Source organism: Macrotis lagotis, chromosome 6, assembly GCF_037893015.1.
Source record: "Macrotis lagotis isolate mMagLag1 chromosome 6, bilby.v1.9.chrom.fasta, whole genome shotgun sequence".
NCBI classification, from domain to species: domain Eukaryota; kingdom Metazoa; phylum Chordata; class Mammalia; order Peramelemorphia; family Peramelidae; genus Macrotis; species Macrotis lagotis.
The window spans coordinates 148048364-148060919 of NC_133663.1; positions in this window are offsets into that span (position 1 = coordinate 148048364).

Here is a 12556-nt window from a genome sequence, read left to right on the forward strand (position 1 = left end):
AAAAAGAAAGAAGAAAACAAAATTGCTATTATCATAATTGAAAAAGCTGAATTCACCACCAATGAGGAGGAAATTAAAATAATCATTCTAAATTATTGTGCCCAACTCTATGCCAATAAATTTGATAATCTAAGTGAAATGGATGAATATTTACAAAAATATAAGTTTCCCAGGTTAAATGAAGATGAGATTAAATACTTAAACAACCCTATCTCAAAAAAAAAAAAAAGAAATTAAACAAGCCATTATTGAACTCCCTTAAACAAAATATCCAGGGCATGATGGATTCACAAGAATTCTACCTAACATTTAAGGAACAATTGGTTCCAGTCCTATAAAAATTCTTTGGAAAAATAGGAAAGATGGAACTCTGCCTAACTCTTTCTATGAAACCAATATGGTACTGTTACCTAAACCCGGAAGAGTTAAAACAGAGAAAGAAAATTATAGACCTATTTCTCTGATGAATATAGATGTAAAAATCCTAAATAAAATCTTAGCAAAATGGTTACAACAAGTCATCACTAGGATAATGCATTATGATCAAGTAGGATTTATTCCAAGAATGCAGGGTTGGTTCAATATTAGAAAAACTGTTAATATACTCAATTATATTAACAACAAACCTATCAGAAACCACATGATCATATCAACAGATGCTGAAAAAGCTTTTGAAAAAATACAGCATCCATTCCTATCAAAAACACTAGAGAGTGTAGGAATAAATGCACTGTTCCTTAAAATAATTAGCAGTATCTATCTGAAACCATCCACAAGCATTATATTCAATGGGGAGAGGCTAGAGGCATTCCCAATAAGATCAGGGGTGAAACAAGGGTGCCCATTATCATGACTACTATTCAATATTGTATTAGAATTATTAGCATCAGCAATTAGAGAAGAAAAAGAAATTAAAGAAATTAGAATTGGGAAGGAAGAGACAAAACTCTCACTCGTTGCAGATGACATGATGGCCTACCTAGAGAATGCCAAGAAATCATCCAAAAAACTACTGGAAACAATTAGCAACTTTAGCAAAGTTTCAGGTTATAGAATAAACCATCATAAATCCTCAACTTTTCTATATATGTCTAGCAAGATATAGTAGGAAGAGCAAGAAAGAAAAATCCTATTCAAAGTAACCTTAGACAATATAAAATATTTGGGAGTCTATTTGCCAAGAGAGACTCAGAATCTTTTTGAAAACAATTACAAAGCATTTCTCACACAAATTAAATCACATTTAAATAACTGAGCAAATATCAACTGCTCATGGATAGGTAGAGCTAATATAATAAAAATGACAATTCTACCAAAACTAAACTATCTGTTTAGTGCCCTACAAATCAAAATTCCAAAAAATTACTTTAACGAGTAAGAAAAAAATGTAATTCAATTCATATGGAGAAATAAAAAGTCAAGAATTGCCAGGAGCTTAATGAAAAAAAAGTGCAAAAGAAGGTGGCTTAGCCCTACCTGATCTAAACTTATATAATAAAGCATCAGTCATCCAAACTTTTTGGCATTGGCTAAGAAATAAAGTGGTGGACCACTGGAATAGACTAGGTGCAAAAGCAGGAGATGACTATAGTAATCTGCTGTTTGATAAATCCAAAGAGTCTGGACATTGGGATAAAAACTCACTCTTTGATAAAAATTGCTGGGATAATTGGAAATTAGTATGGAAGAAACTTAGATAAGACCAACACCTCACACCCTTTATCAAGGTAAGATCCAAATGGTTACAGGACATAGATATAAAAAACAATGCTATAATCAAATTAGAAGATCAAGTACTAGTCTGCCTTTAAGATCTATGGAAAGGGGAGCAGTTTATGACTAAGGAAGAGTTGGACAACATCACAAAAAACCAATTAGATGATTTTTATTACATTAAATTAAAAAGCTTTTGCACAGATAAAACCAATATAATGAAGATCAAAATAAATGTAATAAATTGGGAAACAATCTTTACAACTAATGATTCTGACAAAGGACTCATTTCTAAAATATAGAGAGAACTGAGACATATTTTTAAAACAAAAAGCCATTCCCCAATTGACAAATGGGCAAAGGATATGCAAAGTCAATTTACAGATGACAAGATCAAAGCAATCCATAGCCATGAAAAAATGCTCTAAATCATTAATTATTAGAGAAATGTAAATTAAAGCTTCTCTGAGGTACCACCTCACACCTCTCAGATTGTCCAATATGAGCAGGAAGGATAATTATCATCGTTGGAAGGTTCGTGGAAAATCTGGGACACTATTACACTGTTGGTGGAGCTGTGAACTCATCCAACCCTTCTGGAGAGCTATTTGGAACTATACTCATAGGGTAACAAAAATGTACATACCCTTTGACCCAACAATACCACTACTGGTTCTATGCCCTGAAGAGATGATGAAAAAAGGGTAAAAACATTACTTGTACAAAATATTTATAGCAGCCCTGTTTTTGGTGGCAAAGAATTGGAAATCAAGTAAATGTCCTTCAACTGGGGAATGGCTTAGCAAACTGTGCTATATGTATGTCATGGAACACTGTTGTTCTATTAGAAACCAGGAGGGATGGGATTTCAGGGAAACATGGAGGGATTTTCATGAACTGATGCTGAGTGAGATGAGTAGAACCAGAAAAACTCTGTACACCCTACCAGCCACAGGGGAGTGATGTTCAACCTTGAAGGACTTGCTCATTCCATCAGTGCAACAATTGGGAACAATATTGGGATGTCTGCAAAGGAGAGTGTTATGTGTATCCAGATAAGGAACTGTGGAATTCAAACAAAGTGCAAGGACTATTCCCTTTAATTTAGAAAAAATACAAATATCTTATTGTGTGATTTTGTGCCCTCTGAGACTTCTCTTCTTTAATGATTTGATTTCTCTCTCATCACACCCAATTTGGATCAAGGTACAACATGGAAACAAAGTAAAGACTGACAAGTGCTTTCTGTGGGTGGGGGGAGGGAAGCAAGATTGGGGGGAAAATTGTAAAACTCAAATAATATCTTTAATAAAAATAAATTTAAAAAAATAGGGATAGCATAAAAAAGGAGTATAGAGGAGACTGAATGGCATAAATCACATTACATTAAGAGGTACAAAAGGAACTACTTTAATAGAGTGGAACAAGGGAGAAGGTGAAATGCAAAAGTTAACATACTTATACTCAGCTAAATTAAGAAAGTTATCTTACCTTTCAAGTATTAAAATGGAGAAAGGGGAGGGGGAGGAAAAGGGGTGCCAACATAAGGAAGGGAGGGAAGAAAGGGCAAAGAGAAAGGAAGGGGAAAGGGGAGGGGGGGTTGGATATAGGAGGGAAAAGACACTGAAACTGCTGGTATTCGGAAACAAAATCCTAGGTAATATAGATCAAGGGAGAAAGGAAAAAATAAAGAGTGGGAAGATAGCATGAAGGGCAAAACAAAAGTTAATAATTATAACTTTGAATGTGAATGGGATGTACTCTCCTTTAAAATGTAAATAAATAGCAGAGGGGATTGAAAACCAGTATCCTACAATATGCTGCTTACAAGAAACTCATTTTATGTAGAGACATATATAAAGAGCAAAGGTAAAAGGTTGGAGGAAAATACATTTTGCTTCAACTAAAGTAAAAAAAGAAGGCTATCGATCTTTGTCTCAGACAAAACAGCTGCAAAAATAGTAAGCATTAAAAGATATAAGGAAGGAAACTATACCCTCCTAAAAGGTACCATAGACAATAAAGTAATTTCAATACTAAATATGTGCTAAATATGTATACACACAATGGTATAGCATCCATATTCTCAGAGAAGAATTTGAAGGATTTAAAAGAAGACATAGAAAGAAAAACTATGTTAGTGGGACATCTCAACCTCCCACTCTCATATTTATAGTAATCTAACCATAAAACAAACAAAAAGGAAGTTAAGGAGGTAAATAGATTGTTAGAAAACCTAGACATGATAGACCTATGGAGAAAATTGAGTGGGGATAGAAATTAATATACTTTCTATTCTTCAGTATATGACACTTACACAAATATTGACCATGTACTAGGGCATAAAATCCTAATAATCAATTACAGAAAGGCAGAAATAGTGAATACATCTTTCTCAGATCAAAATGCAATAAAAATCACATGCAATATTGTGCCAAGGAGATATAGACCCAAAACTCATTGGAAACTAAATAACTTCATTTTAAAAAAACGAGTGCATCAAACAACAAATTAAACAAAGATTTAATTAGCTCATCCTAGATAATGACAATAAGGAAACAGCATATGAAAACCTATGGGATATACTCAAGGCTGCTGTTAGTGTATATATTATATCTTTAAATGTTTAAATGAATAAATTAGAGAAAGAAATTAATAAACTAAAAATTATAGAAAGAACAAATTAAACCCCCAAGTATATATCAAATTAGAAATTCTAAAAATTAACAGAGAAATTTATAAAATCAAAAGCAAGAACACTATGGAAGTAATAAATAAAACCAAAAATTGGTTGTATGAAAAAACCAATAAAATTGATAAACCTCTTGTCAATTTGATTAAAAAAAAAGAAGTGGCGTGGCTAGGTGGCACAGTGGATAAAGCACCCGCCCTGGAGTCAGGAGTACCTGGGTTCAAATCCAGTCTCAGACATTTAATAATTACCTAGCTGTGTGGCCTTGGATAAGCACTTAACCCCATTTGCTTTGAAAAAAAAAGAAGAAAACCAATTCACAAGCATTATGAATGAAAAAGGTAAACTAACCACCAATGAGGAGGAAATTAAAATAATAATTCTGGAACCATTTTGTCCAACTCTATGCCAATTACTTTGATAATCTAAGTGAAATGGACAAATATTTACATAAATATAAGTTGCACAGGTTAAATGAAGTGGTAATTAAATACCTAAATAACACTATCTCAGGAATAGTAATTAAACAATTAAAAAGTAATTAATTGAACTCCCTAAAAAAATCAGGTCCAGATGCATTCACAAGTGAATTCTATCAAACATTTAAGGAAAAACTGGTTTGATTTTGATATAAAATCTTTGGAAAAATAGGTCAAGACAGAACTCTGTCTAACTCTTTCTGTGAAGCAAATAGGGTGCCGATTCCTAAACCAGGCAGAGTTAAAACAAAAAAAGAAAATTATAGGCTTATCTTCCCTATTGTTTATGGATGCAAAAATCTTAAATAAAATCTTAGCAAAATGGCTAAAACAAGTTATAAATAGGATAATACATTTTGACCAAGTAGGGTTTAGCCCAGGAATGCAGGGTTGGTTCAATATTAGGAAAACTGGCACTATAATTAATTATATCAATAACAAACCTATCAGAAACCACATGATTATATCAATAGATGCTGAAAAAGCTTTTGACAAAATATAGCACCCATTCCCACTAAAACACTGGAGAAAGTAGGAATAAAGGGATTGTTCTTTAGAATAATGAGGAGTATCTCTCTGAAACCATCAACAAGCATTATATGCAATGGGGACAGGCTAGAGGCATTCCCAATAATATCATAGGGGAAACAAGCATACCCATTATCACCACCACTATTCAATATTGTATCAGAAATGTTAGCTTCAGCAATAAGAGAAGAAAAAGAAATCGAAGGAATTTGAATTGGGAAGGAAGAGGCAAAACTCTCGCTCTTTGCAGATGACATGATGGTATACCTAGAGAATCCCCAAAAGTCATCCAAAAACTACCAGAAATAATTAGCAGCTTTAGCAAAGTCACAGTATATAAAATAAACCCTCATAAATCTACAACATTTCTAAATATGACTAGCAAGATACAGCAGAAAGAGCTAGAAAGAGAAATCCCATTCAAAGCAACTTCAGATAATTTGAAATCCCTGGAAGTCAAACTGCCAAGGCAAACTCAAAACCTTTTTGAAAACAATTACAAAACACTGCTCACACAAATTAAATCAGATTTAAATAACTGGGCAAGTATCAACTGCTCATAGAAACAGCAAGTTAATATAATAAAAAATTACAATACTACAAAAATTTACCTACTTTTTATTGCCCTACCAATCAAAATTCCAATAAATTGCTTTAATGGGTTAGAAAAAATTATAAGAAATTCATATGAAAAAAAAAAAGTTTATTATCTCCAGGGATTTAATGGGGGGGGGGGGGGAGTGAAAAAGAAAGTGTCTTGGTCCTACCAGAGCTAAAATTAAAATTATATTCTAAAGCATTAGTCATCAAAATTGTCTGGTATTGGCTAAGAAATAGAATTGTAGATCAGTGGAATAGACTAGGTGCAAAAGGAGGAACTGATTACAGTAATTTGCTCTTTGATAAACCCAAAGAGTCCAGCTTTGGGGATAAAGAGCTCCCTCTTTGATAAAACCTATTGAGGAAATTGGAAGTTAGTATGGAAGAAACTAGGATTAGACCAACACCTCAAACCCTGTACCAAGAATAAGATTAAAATGGATACAGGATTTAGACATAAAAAGCAATATTATAGGTAAACTAGAAGTTCAAGGAATAATTTGCCTGTCTAATCTATTGAAAGGGAAGCAGTTTATGATAAAGGAAGAGATGGAGGACATCATTTAAAATAAACTAGAAAATTAAATAAACTAGAAAAAGCTTTTGTACAGACAAAACCACTATAACCAAGATAAACAGAAATGTAGTAAATTGGGAAACAATTTTTTACAACTAGTATTTCTGACAAAAAAAATCATTTATAAAATATATACAGCATTGAGTCAAATTTTCCAAAAAACAAGACATTCCCCAATTCACAAATAGTCAAAGGCTATGCAAAGGTAATTTATAGATCCATTGTCACATGAAAAATTGTTCTAAATCAATAGTTATTAGAGAAAGTGCAAATTAAAGCTTCTCTGAGGTACCATATGACACCTCTCATACTGGCCAATATGACCAGAAAGGACAATAATCAACATTGGAAGGGATGTGGGAAATCTGAGACTCTAATTCATTTTTGGTGGAGCATTAACTCAACCAAACTTTCTGGAGAGCAATTTGGAATTATGCCCAACGGGCATTCAAAAATGTGCATGCCCTTTATCCAGCAATACCACTACTGAACATACATTGAAGACATTATGAAAAAGGGTAAAAATATCATTTGTATATAAATATTCATAGTAGCTCTGTTTGTGGTAGCGAAGAATTGGAAATTAAGTGAATGCCCTTCAATTGGGGAATGGCTTAACAAACTGTCATATATGTATGTCATGGAACACTATTGTTCTTTTAGAAATCAGGAGGGATGTAAATTCAGGGAAGTCTGGAAGGATTTGCATGAACTGATGCTGAGTGAGAGGAGCAGAACCAGAAAGTTGAACACCTTAACAGCAACATGGGGATGATGGACAACATTAAAAGACTTGCTCATTCCATCAGTGCAACAATCAGGCACAAGTTTGAGGTGTCTGTGATGATGAATACTATTTGTATCTAGAGAAATAACTGTGAAGTTTGAACAAAGACCAAAGACTATTACCTCTAATTTAAAAAAATATCAAAAACAACATCATCTTATTATATAATTTTGCTATCTCTTATACTTTATGTTTCTTCCTTAGGGATATGATTTCTCTCTCATCACATTCAAATTATATCAATGCATACCATAGAAACAGTGTAAAGAATAAGAGACTGCCTTCTGTGGTGGGTGGAGGGTGGGGAAGGATAGCAAGATTAGTGGAAAACTTGTTCAATAAAAAATAAATAAATCTTTTTTAAAAAAAATTTCAGGAAGAGCTTAAAATGCTTTAAAATTCAAATTAAAGAGGTATCACGTAATTGTGAATAAATGAAAAATGATGAAGAAAATAATTTCAAAAATTCTACAGCTTGGTAACAATGGTATACATAAACACACATACATACAAACACACAAACTAAAAAGAATAAATATTTTTATAAAAAGAATTGATTAAATTAAAAAATACATACAAATGAAGAAATTAAATCAAGTAGGAGTGTCCAACTGGAAAAAAAAATGGTTAAAAGTTAAAAATGAGAAAATGTAAACAAATGACTCCATAAGAAAAGAAATGACTTGGCAATAATGGCAAATCAAAAGAATTTTTAAAAAGTGTGAAACATTTCATTGGAGAAAAAATTAACTGACCTGGAAAATAGATCCAGCAGATAAATTTAGCTCTTAGTAGACTACTAGAAAGCCATAATTTAAAAACTGAGCTTCAACACTTTATTTCACCAAATTATCAAGGAAAAAATTACTCTGATATCTTATAACTAAAATGTAAAATTAACATTTGAAGAATCAATTGATCATCTACTGAAAGACATTTCAAAATGTAATATTGCATATTTAAGACAAATTTCAGGAATTCCAAAACAAGAAAATATTGCTCAAAGCAAGAAACAATTCAAATATGTACAATTACTGTTAGGATCGTAGAAGATTTAACAACTTCTACATTAATAGATTGGAAGAGAAACTTCTGGCCAAGATGGAAAAGAGAAGTCAGGTGCCATTTTTGAGCTCACTTGGCTTTCCCTCAGAACCAATATGAATGAAATTCTTAACAGGTTTTGAATTGGCAGAACTCACAGAAGAAGAGAAGGGAATATCCCCCAGCAAGGCCTGTCTCAGGGGAGCATGAGTGTGCCCAGAATAGAGAATACAACCTAGATCTTGGGTGGCAGAGTAAGGTCAGGTGACTAAATGGAGTAAATCTTTGTTGTATACACAGTGGGCAGATGGGGAGAACTCCAAAGCAGATGCCCAGACACTTATTCATCTAGCTCAGCCAGCCTGGAAGATGCAGGCCACAAACTCCTATGTTTCCAGCAGAGTGTCCACGATTCCAGCTGAGTCCACAGAAATCCTGTGGGAGGCTCTGTCTTTCTCCAGAAAAACACAGAAATAGCCCTGGGTTTCTAACCTTACTCCCAGGCCTGAGTGTATGCAGCAGATCTTCCTCAGTACTGATTATCCAGAGGACTCAGGCCAGATTTTGCAAGAGAGCCAAGATTCAGCCCCAAGCCCCAGGGGGTGGGCCAATGATAACTCCATGACAGACCATCCAGAGAAAACTTCCCATTCCTACTTATTGGTCTGAGTAACCCCTGGAGTTCCTAACTCCAGTGGAAAAGACTTCTAGGAATATCAATATGGTAAAATGAACAGACCAACCTGTCCCCAACACAAAACAACAGGGAATGGACCCAAGAAACACCAGAACAAAGCAGAGTGTATTAAATGTTACTTTTAAGGAAAGGATCCTATCTTAGAAAAGGAGGAAAGAAGGAGACTTTATGTGAAGTGTCAGAAGAGAAAGACTCCAACTCAGAAAGACTTCTTAGAAGAGATCAGAAAGGAGGTTAAAAATCAAATGGAAAAATAGGGAAAAGAAATGCAAGAGAAAATCAACATTATGCAAGAGAAAATTAATGTCTTACAACAAAAAATGACAGAACAAAGAAAATTATTTAAAAAATACAATTGGGAGCAGCTAGGTGGTGCAGTGGATAAGAGCACTGGCCTTGGAGTCAAGTGTTCCTGAGTTCAAATCAGACCTCAGACATTTAATAATTACCTAGTCGTGTGGCCTTGGGCAAGCCACTTAACCCCATTGCCATGAAAAATCTAAAAATAAAAAAAATAAAAAATTCAATTGAACAAATGCAAAAATAGAACAATTCTCTCAACTAGGCACATGGGAAAAGATAGCAACTCCTTCAGAAACAGAATTGACCAATTGGAAAAGGAGATGCAAAAGGAAATAAAGTAAATTCTTCTCTAAAAAAGGATTAGAATCTGATAGAAAGAATCTGTTAAAAAATTTAAAAAGAGAAGAAAATGTCAAATATCTTACTGGTAAAACAAGTGACCAGAAAAAGAGATCATTTAAGAATTATAGGACTACTTGAAAACCTTGAAGAAAAAAGAAGCCTGGGCTCCATACCTTAGAATAGAGTTAACGAGAACTTTCCTAAAATCATGAAACCAGAGGGCAAAATTGTCATTGAAAGAATACATTGATCCTCTTCTGAAATGGATTCCAAAATGAAAATACCAAGGAATATTGTGTGAATAAACCCAACAGAAATATAATAATCTCAAAAGATGCTCAAATTCCATAATTATCAGATTAAGGAGAAAAATTTGCAGATGACCAGAAAGAAATCAAGATTACACAGAACCTGATTGCATCAGTCTTTAGGATATGATATTCCAGAGAGCAAGGGAGCTTGGATTACAACCAAGATAAACCTTTAATTAATTTGAATAAATAAAAGATGAAAACCACATTACTAATATAAAAAAGAAAAAAGTGAAATCACCAACAATGTGGAGGAAATTAAAGAAGGAAATTCAGAACCATTTTGTCCAACTGTATGCCAATAAATTTGATACTGTAAGTGAAATTCGTGAATATTTACAATAATAAATATGGCCAAGGTTAAAGAAGAGGAAATTGAACACTTAAGTAACTCAATCTCAGAAAAAAGAAATTCAACAAGTCATCAATGAACTCCCTAGAAAAAATCTCCAGGGCCAGATGGATTCACAAGTGAATTCTATCAAGCATTCAAGGAATAATTAGCACCAATTTTATATAAGTTATTTGGAAAAGTAGATGCCATTAGAAATGTGCCAGGACAGGTTAAAACTGGGAAAAAATTATAGATCATTTCCCTAATGAATATAAAAGAAAAAAAATTAAACAAAATATTTGCAAAGTGATTACAGCAAGTTATCACTAGGATAATATATTATGATGAAGTAGGATTTATTCCAGGAATACAAGGTTGGTTCAATATTAGGAAAACTGTCATTATAATTGACTATATTATTAATAAATGCAACAGAAATCATATAATTATTTCAAAAAATGCTGAAAAACCTTTTGACAAAAAAGACCTCCCATTATAACTAGAAGCACTAGAGAGCAGAGGAATAAATGAATTGTTCCTTTTAAATGATAAGCAAAATCTATCTGAAATCATCAACAAGCCTTACATGCAAACAGGATTAACTAGAAGGATTCCCAATAAAATCAGGAGTGAGACAAGGATCCTGCTATCAACACTATTATTCAATATTGAATTAGAACTTTTGGTTTTAGCAGTAATAGACAAAGGAATTGAAGGAAATAAAAAAGGGAATAAAGAAGCAAAACTCTCATTCTTTGCAGGTGATACAGTAGTATAGCTAGAAAACTTTAAATTATCACTTAAACATCTACTGGAAAACAATGGCAAGTTTATCAAAGTGGCAGGATCTAAAGTAAATCAACATAAATGCTCAGCATTTCTATATATTAGTAACAAGAAAGCAGCAAGAGATAAAATGAAAAATCCCTTTTTTAAATATCTTCAAACAATATAAAATAAGAAATTTAAAATGTATAAAAATGTAAAAGAAATAAAATGTAAATAAATAAATAAAATGAAGCAAAACAAATAAATAAATAATTGGGAGATTTTTTTACAACTATAGTGCTTCTGACAAAGGTCTCATTTATAAAATATATTGAGAACTGAGTCAATCGTAAAGAAAGATAAGTCATTCCTTAATTGGCAAATGATTAAAGGTTATGCAAAGACAATTCTTGAATGAGGAAATCAAAGCTATCTATGGTCATATGAAAAATTGCTCTAACTTATTAATTAGAGAAATGCAAATTAAAGCATATCTGAGTTATAAATTCACACCTCTCAGATTGGTCAATATGATGAGAAAGGAAGATGATCAATGTTGGGGGGGGATGTGGGAAATCTGAAACACTAATACATTGTTGGTTTAGCTGTGAATTCATCCAACTTTGCAAAAAAAAAAAGATTGGTCAAAACTACTATTGTATGTAATTGGAAAATAAATATGTGTATGATGAGAAAAAAGATAGAAAAGTCTCTCAAATAATATTATTTTGTATTGATTTGGAAAGGGGAATGTTTCCTTTCCTTGAAATACTACTTTAGTTAACAAAGGTACCTTTATAGGAAAATGAAAATGAAGGTAGCCTAGTCATACTAGATCAAAACATTACATTATAAAGCATCAGTCATCAATACTATATGGTATTAGCTCATAAATAGATTGGTGGATGAGTGGAATAGATTAAGTGCAAAAGAGATACCAAGAAATGACTATAATAATCTAGTGTTTGATGAAACCAATTTCTGAGATAAGAAACACTCTTTTATTAAAAAAAGAAAAACTCCTGGAAAAATTTAAGATAGTATGATATAAAATAGTAATAGACCAACATCTTATACCTTATTCCCAGATAAAGTCTAAATGGGTGCAGGATTTATATATACAAGATTATCTTGTAACTCAATGAGAACAAATAATAGTTTAGCTGTCAGAACTATGGAAATGAGAATGGTTTATGACCAAAGAAGAGACAGAAAATGGATAATTTTGTTTATATTGAATTAAAAATTTTACACAAACTCCTGCAATCAAGACTAAAGGGAATTTAGTAAATTGCGAAATAATTTTTACAACTAGTGCTTCTGACAAAGGACTTATTTCTAATATATATATATATATATATATATATATATATATATATAT